Genomic DNA, 22,305 nt, shown 5'->3' with positions numbered 1-22,305 from the left:
GTAAGATTGGAAATCATAAAAGTCCTGGATGGACACATAGGCAGAACACTCCTTGACATAAATTATAGTGACATTTTTTTGGATCTGTCTCCTAAGACAAAGGAAACAAAAACAAATTAAACAAATGGGACCTAATTAAACTTAAAAGCTTTTGCACAGCAAAAGAAGCCATTGATAAAACAAAAACACAATCTATTGAATGGGAGAAAATATTTGCAAATGATGCAACCAAAAACGGGTTCCTATCCAAACTATATAAACAGCTCATACAACTCAATAGTAAAAAAACAAACAACCTGATTATACAATGGGCAGAGGGCCTGAACAGACATTTTTTCCGAAGGTGACATACAGATAGCCCCAGACACATGAAAAGATGCTCAATACCACTAATCATCAGGGAAATGCAAATCAAAACCACAATGAGATATCACTTCACACCTGTCAGAATGGCCATCATCAAAAAGACCACAAACAACCAATGTTACTGAGGATGTAGAGAAAAGGAAACCCCTGTACATCGTTGGTGGGAATGTAAATTGGTGCAGCCACTGTGGAAAACAGTATGGAAGTTCCTCAAAAAACTAAAAATAGAACTGCCATATGATCCAGCAATTTCACTCCTAGGTATATATCCAAAGAAATGAAAACGAATTTGGAAAGATACATGCACCCCAATGTTCGTAGTAGTGTTAGATACAGTAGCCGAGACATGGAAGCAACCTAATTGCCCCTCAATAGATAAAGAAGATGTGGTATTTACAATGGAATACTACTCAGCCATAAAAAAAGAATGAAATCTTGCCATTTGCAACAACACTGATGGACTTGGAGGGTATTATGCTCAGTGAAATAAGTCAGACAGAGAAAGACAAATACTGTATGTTATCACTTATATGTGGAGTCTAAAAAATAAAGCAAACTAATGAATATTATAGAAAAGAAGCAGACTCACAGATATAGAAAACAAACCAGTGGTTACCAGTGGGGAGAGAGAAGGGAAGAGGGGCAAGATAGGAGTAGGGGTTTGAGAGGTACAAACTACTGTGTATAAAATAAATAAGCTACAAAGATATACAGCGCAGAGAATATAGTCAATATTGTATAATAACTATAAATGGAGTATAGTCTATAAAAATTTTGAATCACTGTGCAGTACATCTGAAACTAATATAATATTGTAAATCAACTATGCCTCAATAAAACTTTTTTAAAAAAAGAAACAAGGCTTTGATTTTTTTTAAGTGTTTACTTTGCCCATACATTTACCTTCATTTTTCTCAGTCTACACCATTTCCATATGCTTGGCTCAAATATACACTTATTACTAAAATAGCTGATTAGGTTGTCCTAAAATTCCAATTCAATAAATTTATTTTCTTATTTTCTAGAATTAATGTAAAGTTGACAATTAAACAATGCAGGGGTCGGGGCACCCACCCCTGCACAATCAAAATCTGAATATAACTTTACAGTCGGCCCTCCATATATAGTTCTGAATCCCTTGGATTTTTTTTTTATTGAAAAAAGTCCACGTACAGGTGGACCCATGCAGTTCAAACTCGTGTTGTTCAAAGGTCAACTGTATATATATATGTATTCAAAGAGTGTGTTTTCCAGTCTTATCTATACCTGAGATAATGTTAAATGGGCTTTTTATTCACATTCAGCAATTGAATAAGTCTAAAATACAGAGGTAAAAATTGACATTGGATAAACTGTGATTCTGAGTCCAGATAACTAAAACGATATTTTCATGTTGCTAAGGAACAGTTTCTATTTAGTTGGAACAAAACTTCCCTAATATTTTCTGTTCCTCTCAGTCCTGTGATGTAATCCTTTACAACTCAGTAAAATTGTAACCTGAATATGGGTTGGAGTACTGGCTTTTATTTACAAATGCAGAGATCCCTCCTGGTACTCACAGCCTGTGGTGTCCCCTCCCACACTGTACAAGGGCTGGTCAATAGAATCTGGCGGAAACAGCGGTATGTTACTTCTGAGACTACTATAAACAGCACTGCTCTCTCTCTCTCTCATCACTTGCTCTAGGGGTAGCAGTGATGCGGGAGGGCCCTGTGCTGCTAAACCAAGCCTGTGCTCTAGTGAGCAACTTGGGAAGCAGATCCTCAAGACCACATCAGGCCTCCAGAAGGCTGTAGCCTGGCTTGACTGCAACCTCACGGGCAACCCTGAGCCGGTGCCACCCAGCTAACCTGCTCTCAGACTCTGACCCTCAGAAACTGTGAGAGAATAAATGTGTGCTGTTTTAAGCTGCTAACTTTCAGGGTGATTGGTTGTGCTGCAGAAGGTAACTAAAAAGCTACCGAGTAGTGCTACCTATTGAACTTGTTACTTAATTATTCTTTACTCTGCATCTATCATTTTTAAGCAGACCATTATTTGCCATTAAGGAAATACGCCCTAAGTTAGTCGTTCTTGATGGCGGTGCTTCCACCCTCCTTCCACCCTGGGGGACAACCTAGAACTTTAGTTGTCACCATGATTGGTGGAGCTTATTGGCTTCTGGTGAATGGGAGCTAGGGGTGTTAGACATCTGCAATGTGCAAGACACTTCATTTCAAGATAGTAAAGGAAACAGTATAAAATATCAATATTTGTTATAAAAAGGGGATATTGTTCTAATAGAGTTCAGAACTACTAGCTTAAAGAGAGGAATGTCCTATTTTTCATGGGGAAGGGTAAATGAAATCTGCTGATCTTTTTTTTTTTGAAATGGTCCATAATGGAAAGGTAAAAAGAAGCCAGGAATCTGTCGTGTGGAATATACTTTGCTCAAAAACTTGAATATAAGAATATAAAATTTGCAATCATAAAAATGACTTTTGAAATGGTATGTATTTTTTAAGAGAAGGTAGTCTTTAGTTTTAGGTAACAGGATAGTTTGTGACAGGTAGAATTACACACTAATGGAAGGAATATGGGTCTAGTGAAGCAGAGAAATGTCACAGTCTCACTGCTCAGTAGCATCCTAACTTGGGCAAATTCAAAATTGTGATAGGAGGACAAGGCAAAAAATTGCCGTACCTTGATGATACCTTATTTGGTACAATTTTCATTTTCATGGGGACCTTACAAAATACATATTACTGAACTGATCAAAGATTGATTTGACATGGCTCACAAAATAACTGGAATCTATAAGATATGTTTTAGAAAAATCTAGGCCTTTACAGCATTCAGAGTAATTTTTTCTTTGATGTTAAATGCATTTTCAATCAAATACATTGTAATACTCTAGGCTTATAGGATTTTTAGCGAACTCTTAGAACATGTCAAATGAATTAGTACTTGGAGTGATCCCATTTGGGTTGATAAGGCCAGTTCCCACAGTGGGAGGTGCGACAGGGAAGGGCAAGGGATTTTCTGGACCAAATTCCAATTGACCACAAATGCCATCTTCTTGCAGGGCAGTATACTATAGGACTGAAAAAGTAAGGCAGAGTCCCTGCCCTTGTCTTTTGTATCTTTTTATGTAGTAGCTTATTATTTTTTAAGCCAAGTATATGTTTCCAGAAAATTTTTAAATCACCTTTTTTTTAGTGTTCAGTTCTATGAATTGGGACAGCAGCATAAAGTTGTATGACTACTATCATACTCAAGATATAGAACAGGTCCATCACCTCAAAAATTCCTTTTGTAGTCAAGACATCCACCTATTCCCAGCTCTTAGCAATCTCAGATCTGTTTTCTGTCTTTATAGTTTGACCTTTCCCAGAATGTCCTATAAATGGAATCATACTGTAGAATGAAGCTCACACATTCCCATCCCCCCAACCTAGAACCAATTTGGATTATTTCATGAACAAGAAATAAACTTCTATTTTGGTTCAGCTATTATATAGATTGAGGCCAATATGTCACAGCAAATAATCAGCCCTGACTAGTACACTCTCCTTTTTTTTCGCTTGTCAAATCACCTTGTCAACATGCCCTGATTACAAGTCTTTGACCAAGTTTGTCAGTTATCTGTAGGTCACTCGTAAGAAACATTTTTCCAGGCCTTTGCCATTCATGTGCAGATGAAGTTGAGAAGCTAAAAACTAGATGAGATTTAGAAAAATATTCTTTGTCTTATTAAGTGTTATAAAGAGTTTATCTAATATATTGACTGCAAATTATTACTAATTCACCTGTATTTCCCAGCTATGCTGGGAAATTTTCTGGGGCAGTGTCCAGGCTAATAGGAAAGAATACTGTGATTAATTAGCAGTAGCTGTCATGAGCAAGTGAGGTAAGAGTGGTGGCATGGGTTCAAAAAATTTCATCATCCCTGGGGTTAAGCCAATGCCTTGGCTGCATTCAGTAGGCCTTTCCTAGCAATACACCCCAGATTCGTAAGTCTCAAGTAAGAGGAACTTACCATGAAGGCAATATCTTTGCCATGGCTCTTATTTATAGGAATTGGTGTGATTTATTGGCAGCTATAACAGGCCAAGTTATAAATGAAATATAGATTTCCCTCTGCCTAGATTCTGCTTGTTTAGTTCAGAAGTCAGGTATTTTCAGGACTCAAAAGTTCTAGTAAAACAATTTGAAAACACACATACTGTTACTCCCCTGAACAGTGGCTAAGCCGATGATTTTATCCTCTGGGCTGCAACCTGGTATCCTTAAATCTATGACCAACTGACTCCCTGTTTGGTTTACAGACCAACCTGACAAATAAAAGGAAATAAAGAATAGGAAACATTCCTTTGATATAAATAAGCCATGGGTGGTTAAAAAGCAGACAGACCCCCTCCTTTCTGCTGTGGGAATTAGAGTTTACTTATAGTGGCTCTCAAGTGCTTGGATTCCTTAGGCTACTTGTTCTTAGTTACTATTTTCTTTTTTTTGCGGTACGTGGGCCTCTCACTGTTGTGGCTTCTCCTGTTGCGGAGCACAGGCTCCGGACGCGCAGGCTCAGCGGTCATGGCTCACGGGCCCAGCCGCTCTGCGGCATGTGGGATCTTCCCGGACCGGGGCATGAACCCGTGTCCCCTGCATCGGCAGGCAGACTCTCAACCACTGCGCCACCAGGGAAGCCCAGTTACTTTTTTCTTTCTTTCTTTTTTTTTTTTTTTTCAGTTACTATTTTCTAGATGACAAAATGATGAAGTTCAGATACATATACCCAAGTCCAACTAATACTTCACCCAAACAAAATCTCAGCTTAATCTTTCTAACAAACACATTAAAGATTTTTGGTTTTCACAGGACATAAGAAAGAGTAAAATCTTTCCACACAAAATAAGATCGATGAATTAGCCAAGAAATTCAGGTCATTTCTAATCATGGGGGAAGAGTCAGACACATCTAAATTGAAGGATATTCTGCAAAATAACTGGCTCAGAGTCTTTTAAAAAGCCAATGTCATGAAAGAATTAAAAAAAAAAAAAAAAAAGAACACCGTTGAGGGGTGGTTTTAGATCCAGAGACTACAGATAAATGCATAACAACTAAATGCAACGTATGATCCTTGTTTGAATCTTGCCTGAAACATATGCAAACAAGCAAAAGACAAAAATGATATTTTTTGTCTATTGGGGAAATTTGTCTATTGGGGAAATTTGAATATAAGCTTTATATTAGATAATAGGCTATATCAATGTCAAATTTCTTGAGTGTGATAACTGTAGGAGAAGGTAGAAGAATGCCCTTGCTCTTAGAAGATGCTTGTGGTAGTATTTTTGGTAAATCCAGGTGAGGAATATACAGGAATTTATGGTTCTAGTATCCCAACTTTTCTGTAGGTTTGAAAATTTTCAAATTAAAAAGTTGAGGAAAATAAATAAATTGAGAAAAATAAGGTAATTTATGTTTTGTTTTTATTTCATCAAGTTCAATGTCTAAGGTAGGGATGGCAATTGGTAATTTTAGATGTTTTAAATTATAAAAATAAGCAGGAAAGTTGGGAAGTGGGGGGAATTACCCTATCATTTCTAACACAGGGATTATACTTTTCCTTTCCAATCTGTTCCTCTGTGCATAAGTGACATCACATTATAATAATTTTCATCTAGTTTTCCATTTAATATTATATCTTCAGCATTTCCTATAATATTATAACTTAAACACTTATAATGACTACTTTTAATGATTCATTTGAGGGAATTCTTTTGAGGGAATATGTATTTTCTTTAAAACAGTTCCACAATTTAGATTTCTAACAAATAGTGTTTCAATGGGCATCTTTGTATGTAGCGTTTTCTATATTGTGGATTCTAGTTTTGGTATAAATTTCCACAGGGGAAAAATGCTGGATCAAATGACCATTTATGGAAGACTAGAAACACTTTGCCCTTATTCTTTTAAACTGCCAGTGAGATAGTAGGAGCTTAATAAAAGTGAGCCATTTCAAACAGTTACATTTCCTTGAGCTGGAGTATTTTCAGATTGTTAACACCCCTCCCTTGCCCCCCTCTCCCACAACTAATTGTGGGGCCTTGGGTCTCTCTTTCCTACTATCTACTCCTTTAGATGAGTTTTTTCAACCTAAGATCCTGGGCACCCAGAAGTCAGTGGGAGTGACAGGGTGTCTTTAAGCTTTTCAATATTTCACCAGCCTAACAAAAATCATACATATACTCACAATGAAAACTCAGTGAGCTTAGAAGTGCAGTCTCTGGCCCCAGTCAAGCCTGGCCTGATGACTACAACCCAGCCAACAGTCCATCGGCCACCTGAGACCGTGAGCCAGAACCCAACTGAGCTGCTGTCAGGTTCCTGACCCTCAGAGATTGTCAGGAGATAATAAATGTTTGTTGTTTCAGCTGTCAAGCGTTAAGAGTAATTTGTTATGCTGCAATAGATAACTGATACAGATTTCGGAAATGGGATGTAGCCTTACCAGAGACATAAAATGTGGACGAAAGACATGAATAAGTACTTCATGAAAGAAGATATCTAAGTGATCAATGAGTAGATGTAAAGAAGCTCATCATTAGTTGTCAGGAAAAAGCATACTAAAACCAGTATGAAATACCATTAAACACACACCAGAAAGGCTAAAATGAAAAAGATTGACAATCTGAGTGTTGGTGAGGACGCAGAGGAACTGGGACTCTCACACATTGCTGGCAGGGATATGAAATGGGGCAATCACTTTGTAAAACTAGTAAAGTTAACATAAACCTACCCCTATTGACCCAGAAAGTATACACCGAGATATATACCAAGAGAAATGACTGGATACATCCAAAAAAGAGTACATAAATGTCCTTAGCAGCTTCATCCATTATAGACCTAAACTGCAAATAACCCAAATTTTCATCAGCAGGAGAATGTATAACAACTTGTGTTATGCTCAGGCAATGATATACAGCAATAACAACAGGTGAAGTATGGTATGTACAGCAACTTGGGTGAATCTCAAAGACATTATTTCAAGCAAAAATAGTACATACTATATGGTTCCATTTATATAATATTCAAAAGCAGATAAAACAAGTCTATAGCGATAAAAATGAGAGCAGTCATTACCTCAGAACTGGTAAGTTGTACTGACTGGAAGATAGGAGGGAATTTTCTGGGGTGATAGAAATATTCCACATTTTGATCTGAAGGGTCACACTAAGCTATACATATGTGTCTTAGCCCATCTGGGCTACTATAACAAAGCACCAGAGACTGGGTAGCTTATAAATACCTGGAATTTATTTCTCACAGTTCTGGAGGCTAGAAGTCTGAGATGAGAGTACCAGCATGGTGAGGGTCCTCTTCTGGATCACAGACTTCTTGGTGTTATCCTCACATGGCAGAAGGTGGCAAGGGGGAGCTGTTTTGGACCTCTTTTAGAAAGGCCCAAATCATGAAATATCTGCCCTCATGACTTAATCACCCCCCAAAGGCAATACCTCCTAATACCTTCACCTTGGGGATTATGTTTTAACCCATGAATTTTGGGGGAGACACATACAGACCATAGCAATATGTTAAAAAATTTCATAAAATCATACCCTTAGGATTAGTTCATTTTACTACTCGATGTAAATTACAGCTCAGTTACATATTGTTAAAAAAAAAACAAAAACTAGGGGCTTCCCTGGTGGCGCAGTGGTTGAGAGTCCGCCTGCCGATTCAGGGGACACAGGTTTGTGCCCCGGTCCGGGAAGATCCCGCATACCGCAGAGAGGCTGGGCCCGTGAGCCATGGCCGCTAAGCCTGCGTGTCTGGAGCCTGTGCTGCGCAACGGGAGAGGCCGCAACAGTGAGAGGCCCACGTACTGCAAACAAAACAAAACAAAACAAAACAAAACAAAACAAAACAAAACCTAAAGTCCTTTCTGTGGCCTCTAAGGCCCTAGGGATGGTGTCTTTGGCTCCCTCTTTAAGTTCATCTCTTGACACTCTTCCCCTTATTCACTCCCCAAATCTGCTGGCTTCCTTACTCTTCCTCTAATCAAGCATGTTGGCACCTCAGGGCCTTTGCATCAAGTCTTCCCTCTGTCTGTAATCTCTGTCCTCAAATAACCCCTCAAATATCATCCTTCATTTATTCATGTCCCTGGTCATCATAGTCACGTTTCTCTGGAAAACAGAGTCTCAGGCAAGGACTGTTAGGGCTGTATTTAGGAGGTACAATCCAACACAGCTGGTCACTCAGTATATTAGCTTCCTACAGCTGCTGTAACAAAGTGCCACAAACTGGATTCCTTAAAACAGCAGAAATTTATTGTCTCGCAGTTCTGGAGGCTAGTAGTCCAAAATCAAGAATGTTGGCAGGGCCACGTGCCATCTGAAACCTGTAAGGGAGACCTTTGCTTGCCTCTTCTAGCTTCTGGGGTTTGCTGGTAATCCTTGGTGTCCCTGGCTTGTACATGCATCATTCCAGTGTCTACCTCCATTGTCACATGGCCGTATTCTCTCTGGGTATCTCTGTCTTTTCTTTTTCTTACAAAGACATCAGTTGCGTTGGAGTGGGAACCACCCTCATAACCTCATCTTAACTTGATTACATCTGCAAAACCCTATTTCCAAATAAGGTCACATTCCCAGGGGTTAAGACTTCACCATATCTTTCTGGGGAACACGATCCCAACCCATAGCACTCAATAAGCACACAGGCTTGGTCACAGTCAGGCTGTGTGGAGAAACCGTGCACCCAAACAGTCCATCGGAGGGAGCAAGGGAGAGTTTTTATCTGCCTGGTATCCTCCAATCTCCTGTCTCCCACTGGTCAAAGTTCATTCAGGGAGAATTAAGCCTCTGCATTTCCAGATCATATCAATCAGCCACATTGGCAGTTGCTCAGGAAACAAAGCCCTGCCTTTCGGCTTTTCAGATGAGTTTGGTGAGAGAAGCCAGATATTCTAGGCCTGTGGCTGGTGAGCCTCAGGCAGGGAAACCATGGGGTGTGGGGAGCCATGGGGTCGGTTAGCTGCTGAGGAGAAGCAAGTGGCTGAAGATGAGACAGGTGGTGTGTAGACGGGTCCCATGCTCTGCTCAAAAGTCACCTTATTGGGAGACTGGGATTGATACATATACACTATTGATACTATGTATAAAATAGATAACTAATGAGAACATACTGTATAGCACAGGGAACTCTACTTGATGCACTGTGGTGACCTGAATGGGAAGGAAGTCCAAAAGGGAGGGAGGGGATATATGTATATGTATGGCTGATTCATTTTGCTGTACAGTAGAAACTAACACAACATTGTAAAGCAACTATACTCCAATAAAATTAATTAAAAAAACAAAAAAGCCAAAAAAAAGTCACCTTACCAGGGAGGTCCTCTCTGACTACCTTATAGCAAATAGAAGTCCACTCTCCATCTCTGCATTCCTTCATTTTACTTAATTGCTCTTCATAGCATTTATCCCCACTGGTCCTATGATATATTCATGTGCTTATTTGATTCTCTCTCATTTTACCCACTGCAACAGGGATCGTGAAAGCAGGACATTTGTCTGTTCTCTGCTCTCCCCTCGGTGCCGAGCACAGTGCCTGGCACATGGCAGGAACTCAATACATATTTATTGAATTGAATGACTAGGTGAATTGATGGGTGTAAAAAATGAAAAAGGCCCTGTCTCTCCAGTCGGTTGGGGGGTAGCTGAGAGGGTGCCAGTGGGGTTATCTTAGACACAGACAGGCCTGTCATGAGTAGGCCTAGGTTCACCTGAAGGGAAGGCTCCATTTCCAGGGTTTAAACTGTGCAGCTCCTGGACAAGGTGAAGAGCTGTGGGAACCAGGGCCTCTAGGTCATCAGGCAGGGAGAGCTGACAGAATTGGAATCTCCCTCAAGTGAATGTGGAGGGCAGAAGGTGTGTGGTGCCCTTACCCTGCAGGTCACAGTGGGTAAAGAACCCTGTCTTTGCTTCTTGACGTCTTCCTAAGTCTTCTGAGTTATTTTCTGCCTCTGGAACCAACTACGCTTTTAATCCAGAAAAGCTGGTGAATATCTTTAGTTGTGCAACACTACCATGTCTTTTACATGAATATTGGTGCCACCTAAGCAAGAGCTCAACTCATCACCAGGTTATTGCCCAGTCAACACATGACATATATCTTGCTTTAAATGACAATTCTGTTTTATTTCCGTCAAGTTCTGCATGCTCTTGGTTTCATACAACCAATAAGATTTTTAGTCACATTCTCTCTTTTCTGTTCTTATTTTCTCCGTGGAATCCCCTATATACAGTAATCTGGTTTTGAAATATGTAGGAGCCCATACTGGATTACAGATGAAAAAGAAATTGTAACAAAAGCTAGGTGACTGCAATTCATTCAAAGTTGGTTTTAATGGTAATTTTCTCTATTAATATGAAAAATGTGTATAATAACACAGGTAGAGATTTTCTCAGTTGAATAATGTACTACGCTTCTCTCACACAATATCAAAAAGCAATAGAAGGTTGTTAATTCACCCAAATAAATATATTCCACTAGAAAAGAGGCCTAAGATGAATGTGGTGATATGGTGACATTTTCCTCACCCCAGATTATTTACCCAAGTCCATTACTGCCTCTTTACCACTCACCTTGAGGAAGTGGCGTACAGAACACTTTCACACGTAGAGAGGCCTTCCTTTGGCACAGGTGAAGTATTGCACCTGGTTAGTCTTTATGCCTAGTTCGGATCTGAGTGATCTGCATGTCAATGATTTTCACTAGTCTTGGTTCCGGAGGAATAGGCTCTTCTGGAAAGGTGGCCAGTTGGAGCATTCATGCTCTTTCCCAGCTCACTCCCTCTACGCAGGGAGTTCTTATGTTAAGTGAACTAACACAATAATATCAGTTTTCTAGATAGAAGCCAGCATGTTTCTCTAGAATACAATTTTACTTCTGGAGCAAAAGAGTTTTCTTCTTTTAGGACTTGCTTCCATAACTAAGTCACAAATTTTAACTGAATAATTTTGGGGACAGACGGTTCTTTTTAACTATGCCTCTTGACTTACACTTTATCTTTCTGCGAAACAAGGCCCTATAACCAGATATAGACTCTTTACAGGGAGTATAAACACTGCTGACTTAAACTTTTACATTAATCCTTTATGAATCTGGAAACTGGAAGGCAGTCACTAGATACTCCCAAACCTATTTTTTTCTTGATTTCATAATATTTTATTGTTTGCTCTAATTCCAGTGCCCCCAAAACTCACAAAGAAATGTAGTAATACATAATTTACTAATGTAAATATTATGGGTCATTTGACTTTGCCTTATGGATAAAATTTTTTTTAAATAATATTTATGTTACTGTAAACAAAATTTTTGTCACTTTCATATCCCCGCTTATTACTGTTTTAAGATTTTAATCCAAATATACTCCCCCCAAATTGACAAATCTTCAAAGTTTTAAATCAAAACCACAAAGTTTTTTATTATAACCCACAAACTGGGGCTTTCCTGATCAGATATCTTAAATTACGCATTTCTTCTTTGGAAAGCTCAGGGGACCAGTGAGCAGTACTTTCCCAATGAATGTGGTATTCCTTACAACTCCCAGGTGGATAGCCCTGCCTGGAAAAGGCAGTTGTCTTGGTTGAGCAGGCATTAATGTCAAAGGTATGGAAAAGAAAGTTGACTTGATTCAGTTTTCACTGGCTTGTCACAGATGCTAAATTCAAATTTCACCTGAGGCACCAAAATGGAACAGATATGAAATTCCAAAGTAAGGTGGCAAGATGCAGACTTTCAATCAAAATACTGAAGACCAGTTTCATGAGTCTAAAACACCTCACCCAAAGCAGTAAATAAAAGTGTCTAGGAAGAAGGAACAGAGGGAGGATTCCATGAGGAGTATTTTCTTGGTGAAAGCTGTGCTGTGATTCCCACCACCAAGGGTAGGGAAGGGAGGGCTTCAATGGACCACCCAGAGAACAGTTCCTTACAGTTGGTGGGGACAGGGGACTGACGTCCGACTTGACTCCAGCCCTGGAAATCTAAAGATCAGAAGAGAGGGACTGGTGAGCTTCTTTGGCAAGGGTGAGAAGTGCTATCACTAGGACTGGTCTGTACTCAGTTTATTGGAGCAAAGTAGGCACGAGTGTTTCTACGGACCAGCTGTGGGCCAAACAGGAGAGAACCATTCTGCAGCCCCTTTGAGCCCTGCTCAAGAAGACCCCTGGGATGTGAGTGGAGGATAACTTGGGACTCTCCTACAGAGGGAGGTGGTTCGGAGAGGCCCTCAGGAAAGCCAGGTCTGAATAGGGAGCTGGTACTAAACAAACAACACCTGCTCATGTTGAAAGGGCCAGCAGAGAGGCTGCCCAAGAATACATGAAAGCACCCAAAAGACACCTTTGCCAGGCCCAGAAAATATGATGCCATCTTACAACTGTTCCAGCCAAGTAACTGTTCCCGCCCTCCTTTTTCCTCCTCTCTTCCTTACTCCTCTGTTTCTGGAAGGGTAAAAACCAGCAGGTATTAAGTAGGGGCAGAGATAAGCAAGGAAAGGAGAAGCTGACCACCTCCTCTTTCCTAAAAGCTGGACACCTGCCTGTGACCAGCTCTAGATGGTGGAGGAAGAGAGAATTCTTATCTTTGAATAAAGATTGAAGTATTTAGTAATATATTGGTTTGGACATTCTAACAGAAAGACTAATGCTTTCTATTACCTATAAGTGACCGAAAAAGCTATATCCAGTGTCAGGGGTAGAATTACCCTCACTGAGCAAGTTTAAAGGGACAGTGAGAGAAAACATTAAAATTGCTGTTATAACTTCACTCGGGAAGTACTGCTTCTTCAACAAATAGGTTATAGCACCAGCAGGAGCGATGGATGTGTTTTTATAACCCACCTTCCATGAGGTACCTGAAACATGGTGAATCAGATCCTTCCCTTACACTGGATATGAGTGAATCCCTAATCTTCAGTAGAATTCTCAGAATGGAAAAATGTAGGGCCCTATCCTACTTCTGTTACGACGCTGTTGACTTACATATTGCAATAACTCTCCAGTGGTATGTCCCTGTAGCTGTCCTATGAAGAATGACAGAGCCAGGCATAGACTGAATGAGGAGAGGGTTTTGAGACTCAGTCTAAAAAAGCTTTACTGTTTCTCTGTTTCCCTTGTATCCTACATAGTCAAAACTTGCAATTTAGAAATGTCACGGCCCTTTAGTATAAGTGATCTCAAATGATTGAAACCAGGTCCCTCTGAAATGCAGAGGGCAGATACTGTTTATCTTCATTGTACAGAGACTAATAACAACAATAACAGCTAAGAGTTACTGAGCGCATATCATGTGGTTGGCACTTATGCTAAATGTCCTATAAGCATCATATTCATGTATAATACCATTAATTTATCCACTTTACAGGTGATGAAACAGGGTCTTAGGCTAAGCAATTCATTTAAGGTCAAACACAGTAGAAGATGAAGCTGGAATTTGAACTCAGCTGTCTGTCCTCAAATTCCTAACTTTGAACCTCTGCTCAGATGAACAAAATGGAACTCTTAACATTAAGAAACCCATTCAAGGTTCTACAACTAGTAGTAATTAGCATTAACACACTTGGGTCTTGTGATTTTTGGTCCTCATCTCATTGGAGATCACCAGTGGAGATGTTTAGCTGTCTCACAGAGCAAAGCTATAGGAAGGAGATTAAGCAGAAACATTTTTGCCAATCAAAATAATAGGCCTCAAAAGAAAGTTTACTATAGTTAATTACACTATATTGTATATTTGAAAGTTACTAAGAGAGTAGATCTTAAAAGTTCGCATCACAAGAAAAAAAACTAGCTATGTATGGTGATGGATGTTAACTAGACATTATGGTGATCATTTTGCAATGAATACAAATATTGAGTCATTATGTTGTATACCTGAAACTAATATAATATTATATGTCAATTATATCTCAATTTTAAAAAAAGTTTAGGTAAATTATACCCATACGTTGGAATATTTCGTAGCCAGTAAAAATTTTTAATGAGGATTTCATTTAAACACACAAAGCATTTTTCCATTCCAAGTAGAAAAAGTAGCCTATAAAATATTAATGCTTTCAAGTCTGTATGAATACATGTATCTATATACATATATACATAATTGAATGTAAGCAGCAGTTATATGCATATGTTTATGGGTGTATTTGTGATTGTATCTTTTAAAAATAGAAAATATAGAATGAAATGTGCTAAAATATTAGCAATGTTATCTCTAGGTGGTGGAATTATCGGTAATATTTACTTCTTATTCTACACTTTTATTTATTTTCCCCCTAAAGATCAATACATGTTCTTTTTTGCTTTCCCCTACTAGACAGGTTTATTATTTTTAAAATTATTATAAAAAACCAATTTATAACCATTTTATTCTTATCATGTGGGCAGTCATTTCTGACATGCCTTTTACCCTCATATTGTAGACAACCAGTGACACCATCACTCAATGCAAGGGCTTTGGAATCAGACAGACCCGAATCCGGTTCAGGGTCCCCTGCTCCAGTAGCTGAGGGTATGGACCTCTCTGGAGGTTCAGTGTCCCAGTGAGTATATTGGAGTTACTGGAACCTACATCCAGGGCTGGATAGGGACATGTGTGTGCTCTGGGAAAGACAATGATTCTTGGTGCTTCTTCGAAAGGATATTCTTTAAATAATACTTTAATTTCTATTTGGAGGAAAGGCAGGGTCCCCATAGGGCAAAACAAAAGCCTTGCAGTTCATTAGACCTACAATCCTTAAAATGGACGATAGAGGCCTTGGGCTCTCACTCCCACTCCAAGCAGGTCATCGGCATCTTCCTTCCAACCCAATCAACACTCTCCCCGGAAGTACTGATAAATATTATTTTCTCTAGTTCATTACATTTTCAAAAATATTTGTCCCTTCTTGTGGAGTAACCCTGGACATCTGTCCTTCTGGCTCTGCTTCATAAAATGTTCTGAAGATTAAATAACACATGTAGAGAACTCTGCACAGCATCTGACACTCAGCAGAAGTTCAATAAATGACGACTATTATTAGTGTCATAGCTAAAAACTATGGCAACTCCAAGCCTCCGGTAATGCCAGGTCATGCGCAGTCCTTTTCTCCTCTGGCCTCTAGCTCCTTACCTATAAACATTCTCTGATTAAAGGCATCTTGGGGAAAGCATTTGGTGACCTTGAAATGTTCTCAAGAGTTCTCTGATACCTTTATAAATGAATCTTAATAAATATAGGAGACTCATTTCCTTCTTCATACCTCTAGCATAAAAAAGCAACATAAATACCTTTGGCAATCTTTGTATAGTATAGCATTTTAAATGTTATTTCCCTTAAACACGGTAGAAATCAACAGGATGGAGGTCACCTGGGGGACAAACACTGAGCAGGGAGGTGTTGCTCAGGGAACTGCGGCAGGTCTGAAACCAGATCCTGGCTATGGAGCAGAGGGGAAACGGCAGATTCTTTGGAGGAGTTTTATTAGGATGAAGAGATGCCAGAATGCACCTGCTGTTTCATTCTCTCCAGTCTCCTTGAACACCCTCTGAGCAGGGGAGTGAGGGGAGGGTAGGAGAGAAAAAAAAACAAAGCGAGGTTAGCAATGCTATGTCTCTTTCCCCATTGTCTGTTCCCAAGTGAACATGAACATCAAAACACTGCTTGGTACTAGTCTAAAAGATTTGACTTGTCCCCAAATTCCTAAGCAACCATCGGTGTGTAATTTGATTTTTGGCAGAACGTAACTGAACTTCTAGGCATATCATTTGTTTTGTACATCTCCCAGGGACAGGTGGAGTGACCAGCCACCCATTCCACACTCCAGCCACGGAAAGAAGGGCATGTGCAGCCAGCCATTCAGGTCACACCAAGCGGTGGGATCTTGGCCCCCAATCCAAACCTCAGTTCTGCTGTGGCCCCACTACTCCCCATTCTTAAGTGTGTGTGTGTGTGTGTGTGTGTTTGATCAAGCAGGTGATGGGAGCCCAAGCAAGTTCAAGGTTCAAGGTCAGCGACTTCGGTCTGTCAAACCCTCAGTCACCACTGGTCACCATTCTGGCTCACTGGCCTCCCCTTTGGGCTTCCAACCATGCCTGCACTGCCTCTCCGTTCCATCCCAGCCCTCCCTCACCCTTCAGGGGGAAACTAATTCCACAACTCAGAGACCACTGTGGGCGTCCCCAGCCCAAGCCAAGATAGCCCTCCTCTCCATCCCTTTGGAAAGGGGAAACAGCAAAGGTGAGCAAGAAACCGCCAGCAGGTTTTGACAGCTGCAGAGGGAAACTAATGGGTTTCTAAGGAAACAGAGAGGCAGCAGCCATTTTAGTGGCATTTGCTGTATGAAAAATACATAGACACTGACACCCGTCCCCCCACCCCCACCCGCGGCGCCTTCCCCCCTCCACGCTTCAGAGGCCCCGAGGTGAGGGGTGGGGCTCAGGTCTCCCCGAGACGCAGCAGTCACCAGTCGCAGGTGGCCTGCCACCCGGGGTCGCCCCCAAGCCCCCTCCCTGAAGCGGGCGGGACCGCGGGACTCCCCACCCCCGGGCGCCGCAGTGCAGCGCGGTCCCCGCGTCCCGCCCCTCGGGTGTCCCGCCCCTCGGGTCCCCCGCCCTCGCCGGCCCCCAGCCCGGCAGGCCGCTGGGCGCGAGGCGGGCCGGGAGGAGCGGGTCCGCGCGGCGGGCGAGGCGGAGACGAGGCGGCGACAGAGCGAGCGCGGGAGGTCGCCGCAGCCGGGGGACGCCGCGCGCCGCTGCCCATCATGGTCGCTGCGCACGCTGCCCATTCTTCCTCCTCCGCCGAGTGGATCGCCTGCCTGGATAAAAGGTAGCCGGGGAAGGGCCCCCGCCGGGCCGGGCTCTGCGCGCTGCCCCTGCCCGGAGACGGCTGCAGGGACGCCCGCCGGGGCCGCGGGACGAGGGTCCCCGAGCGGGGAGGGAGCGGAGGGTCCGCACCCGGGACCAGGGGACGCAGATCCCGGTCTCTCATGGGGCTCCCCGTGCACGAGATTTTCACACGTGGTGGAGAAATTGCGGCGCAGTGGGGGAAGCCCCAGCCCCGCCAGTCCCCCCCCCGCCCCTCCTTCACGGTCTCCTCGCCCCCCGCGACTCCCGGCTCCGCGCTCGGGTCGGGGTTTATTTTCCTTGGCATCACAGGGCAGAAGAATAGATTCCTACCTTCATCTGGCTGTTCAGACCCTCAGGGGTAAATAAGTTTTAAGGAGGGTGGGGGGAAAGGCAGGTGCGGAGTAACGTGCTTTTTTTTGTTCCTGAAAGCCAAGGGTGAAGGACCCAGTGGAGATGTCAAGTGCCTTCTGAAAATTTCAGCTTCTGCCCCCGCAGTCGCTTGCCCAAGGTCTGTGTTAGGAAGGTCACGCGGGAGACTGCTTTCGTCTTAATACCCTGCCTCTCGGGAAGAGACCCTTACTCTAAAAATTTAAAACCATAAAGCGTTGTAACTCCCGACGACAGCCCTGTGTTAAGGAGGGTGCTGGGTGTAACAGCGGACTGCGGTTGTTTCCAGGCTCTGACAGCATAATTTTCTGTTTGTCCAGATTGTGGGTTTAGCAGTAAACATTACACAGTATGTTAGCAATTATAGTTTATTACCCTGATTAAAAGGTGATGCATCTGAACTTTTAAGAACTGGGTAAGAAATCTTGCAGAGTGAACTGCCTCTGATTTTCGAGTTTGATGCAGCAGGGCAGTGATTCATGTCCTGCAGCTATCTGCATGACATCTCTATTTGCATTTGTGTGAAATATTTTACGCTCTGCCATATTGAAATTCTTACACTTAGCAGATTCGTAACCAGATCAAACTTGAAAATCTTAAGCGTGACCTGCTCTACATAATTTACTATTATAGGCCTTTGTTGAAAAAAAATAAGTAATTTGAGAAAAGCTAAACATGGCTCATTTGAATAGCTTAATATATCTGAGAAATAATTTTTACTTTCAATTACCACACAGTAGCAAGATTTTTGGCAGGCAGTGCCCTGTTTACGTCTAAGATGATAGTGCTAATACTAGAAGAGTCGCATGCAATACATAGTAAGAGAATTGAAGTGATGGTGATTATGAGGATGTTATTCCTCATACAGAATTATGTAGAGGAACTAAGAGCATGAATAAGTGAAGAGCCTGCTAATGTGATAAGTAAATTAAATTTAATAGTTTAGGAAAGGGCTTCCCTGGTGGCGCAGTGGTTGAGAGTCCGCCTGCCGATGCAGGGGACACGGGTTCGTGCCCCGGTCCGGGAGGACCCCACATGCCGTGGAGCGGCTGGGCCCGTGAGCCATGGCCGCTGAGCCTGCGCGTCCGGAGCCTGTGCTCCGCAACGGGAGAGGCCACAACAGTGAGAGGCCCGCGTACCGCAAAAAAAAAAAAAAAAAAAAAAAAGTTTAGGAAAGATGAATTATCAAAGAAGAGAAAATCAAGTTCTTGTACTTATAAATAGTAATGCTATCCTCATGAGTGAATTTTTCAGATAATAGACTGCATATTTCTATTTGCAGAAATTCTTGGCATGCCATTTTTTGAACAGTTAGTAATTCACAGGCAGCCCTTTAGTCAATAAATACTTAAGCAAAAATCTTAGAGCAGTACTAACACTAACACAAGCTAACACAAGGTGACTAACACATTTCTTTTCATAATGTGTATTTGCCCAAACATTTTTGTTTGGAATGGATTTTTAGAACATAGTGCCACAGTCTAATCTAATACTATAATTCATAATGGGGAGAAACCTCTGGGGGTGGAGTTGGGGGTGGAATCCTCCATAGATACTGAACCTAGCATTCCTGGAGTTCAGGAGAGTAGACAGATCAATAAATTAAGGGTTTTAAGCCCAGAGCTGTCACCAGTCACAAGTTCTGATCTTGGACATGTCACTTTTATTTCCTTGAGTGTCTGAAAAATGAGGATAACACTGTCTTACCAAGGATTAGTGGGCCAAATGAAAAAAAAAATTATCATGAAAGTAATTTGAAAACTGTGAAGTGCCATGTGAGCATATTATTTTGTGGTTTTAAAAGAACCTTGCATTTTCCACAGTGTCGGTGCTAGAATTCCTTTGAAGGAGAGTTTAGGAGTGGCAGTCTCATTGTAAGAGGGCCTTGAGGTACTTGTTTTGAAGTTGCATTTTTACTTAGATTGTTAACTTTTTAGGGGAGGAGGAAGATTAAGGGTGCTGGTGGAAGTTGTCTGGGGAAGGCCGCTGAAGTCATTCCTTTTGGGACACTGCCCTCGATATTTCTGAGAAATGCAGTCTTGATGCTCTGTTCCCAGGCACTGTGTTGGGCACTGGGGAAGCAGGAAAAGAAAGATGAGCGTTGCTTATTGAATGAGGGGGTGGGCGGGTAGGGGTGGGACAGCTACATAAACAACTAACCACAATGCAACGATAAGTGCTTTAATGGAGATGTATGAGATGCTTTGGGAATGCAGAGGAGAGAGTCTTCAGCTCTGCCAGGTATGCTTCCCACAGGTCCCTGCCTGGTCCGTGGAGGTCGAGGGGAACTTTATCAGGCAGAGAATTCTGGGAGCAATGTGAACAAAGACACACAGGTGTGGCATATAAATATGCTCATTTCTTCTCAACCACAAATTCCTCTTGTAATCAAATCAAGAACATAGGAACATATACTCTATTTTTCTAAAACTCCTGATTATGGACATTTTCAAGCACACACATAAACAAAGAGGAAATGGTACAGTGATCCTTGATGTCCTATTTGGAGAAATGATGCTGGGACCTTTTCCACAGCTGGGAAATGTAGTTTAGATATTTGCATCATGCAAGTGTCATGGACAACTAGAAAAAGAGCAACTGAGGGGTTGAAAATAAAAAGGGGAGTTAAAGTAGAAAGTCTGCAGGAGTAAAGATGTATGTAATGAACGTTGAAACAAATTTAAAAAAACAAGGAAAATAATCCCATAGAAATGTTCGTTAAGTGTGCCTAGGAAGTTGTCATAGACAGGCAATGCTATATAAGCTTGCATGTGGGGAGGTGGGTTAAAAGTGTGCAGATATGTGGATTAGGGTGAAGAAAGAAAACCCAAAGCTTTTTATGTATCAAGCATCCAAGTTCTTGGACTATGGTGGGACCCAGAAGGTGAGAGTGTACAAATACTAATTATAAAATCAGAAAGACATTGAACATTCGGATGGATAAAAATACATTGAAAAAAGTCTCAACAGACAATATTGTTAAAGTAAAGCAAGCTGGGCTTCCCTGGTGGCGCAGTGGTTGAGAGTCCGCCTGCCGATGCAGGGGACACGGGTTCGTGCCCCAGTCCGGGAAGATCCCACATGCCGTGGAGCGGCTGGGCCCGTGAGCCGTGGCCACTGAGCCTACGCGTCCGGAGCCTGTGCTCCGCAACAGGGGAGGCCACAACAGTGAGAGGCCTGCGTATCGCAAACCCCCCCCCCAAAAAAAACCAAGCTTAGTACTACCTCATTGATCTTACAATTTTTTTCTGAGCAGGGATGGTAACTAGAAATGTATTACATAGTACCCCACTATTTGGGATGTAAAATGCCTTTTTAAAAAATGTGTTGACCATTGTTTTTTAACATTAGTGAAAATATTTTTTCCATAAGATTTTAAGTTTTGCCACTTGTGAATTTAAGAACCATTATAGGTCATAATTCTCATGGTTGGTAAGGGAGTGTTATGAAGGGACCACTCATATTCACAATACATATAGTGAATTGTTGCCAATATTCATCACTATGGGGCAGGAGTTGGCAAACTGTGGCCAATGGGCCAGATCAAGCCGCTGCCTGTGTGTCTCCTGAGCTAAGAATGGTTTTTACATTTCTGAATGGTTGGAAATAAACCACAAGAAGATTAATCTTTTGTGACCTGTGAAATTTATATGAAATTCAAATGTCAATGTCCATAAGCACAGTTTTATTGGAACACAGCCACGCTCGTCCGCTTAAGTATTGTCTGCGGCTGCTTTCACACTACAATGGCAGGAGACTGTGTGGCCCACAGAGTTTAAAGTATTTACTATGTGGATCTTTGAAGAAAAAGTTTGCCACCCCCTTTTACAGGTGAAAGAATCTACGTAAGCCATTGACAGAGAAACCACTGGAGATGAAAGTTGTCTTTGTCTGGGAAGGAGTTCACAATGTTTGGTTTCTTGTTCTTCAGTTAGAAGTATAGTGTCAAGGGAGGTCCTTGGCTGATTGGGTTGTTTGCGGACCACTGGTGATGACAGACCCAAGCAGAAAATGAAGCTAACATGATATGGATGTGTAGAAAAGTTGTCATCTTTAAAAACAGCTGAGGAATTTAAAAATTATTAATGTTTCTAAAAATGCCCCTTACATAGTGTCTTTGCATCTGATTTGATCCCCAAATAGATATTGAGTTAGCTATTTTTGACTGGGTTGAATGAGAGTGAAAGAAATCAAGGAACAAATTTGTTAAAAACCAGAATGATTCATAGCAGACACGGTGAAAGAGGATGACTCAGATATCAAAGAAGCATCAGACGTGGTCCCAGCCTTGAGGAATATAGAAGATCAAAGAAGCACGCAGAGCAGAAGGCTATCACTGGGGAGGGCTGATGTCTATCTACCCAGGCAGGTCCCAAGGGATGACATTACCCAGGGTTCAGGACTGGTCTTACAATCTTGGAATGCTGACTTGTCAGCACATCAAGAATTAATACATTTTTTTCAGGGACAGATACATAGGCACCAAACTCTCAGAGCCTGTAAAAACCAGAAAGACAGTTCATTAGTTTGAAAATAACATCAGAGAAGTGGATACTGACATCCTTTGGCTAATGTATTCCTTCTCTGGGCAAGCTGTATGGAAATCCAGTTGTTATTAGAAGGCCATGTTGTGCATTTACAATGAGAAGCAAAGCTGCCAGGAGATCAGGACACTTATAACTTATGG

General features: G+C 41.6%; 1 protein-coding gene across 1 annotated transcript in view; it reads left to right on the top strand.

Annotated features, from left to right (window-relative positions):
* The first annotated feature begins 17,199 nt into the window (after positions 1–17,199).
* RAPGEF4 (Rap guanine nucleotide exchange factor 4) overlaps positions 17,200–22,305 on the top strand; it is a 318,960-nt gene continuing 313,854 nt past the window's right edge. Inside the window, exons 1-2 of the mRNA XM_029224814.1 lie at positions 17,200–17,211; positions 17,661–17,739. The gene's annotated coding sequence lies outside the window, so the exon portion shown is untranslated. The remainder of the gene's footprint in view (positions 17,212–17,660; positions 17,740–22,305) is intronic.

The sequence above is a fragment of the Monodon monoceros genome, unplaced genomic scaffold, assembly GCF_005190385.1.
Source record: "Monodon monoceros isolate NGI ecotype Baffin Bay Population unplaced genomic scaffold, NGI_Narwhal_1 Super_Scaffold_16, whole genome shotgun sequence".
NCBI lineage: Eukaryota > Metazoa > Chordata > Mammalia > Artiodactyla > Monodontidae > Monodon > Monodon monoceros.
This window is presented reverse-complemented; position numbering and strand designations above follow the sequence as displayed.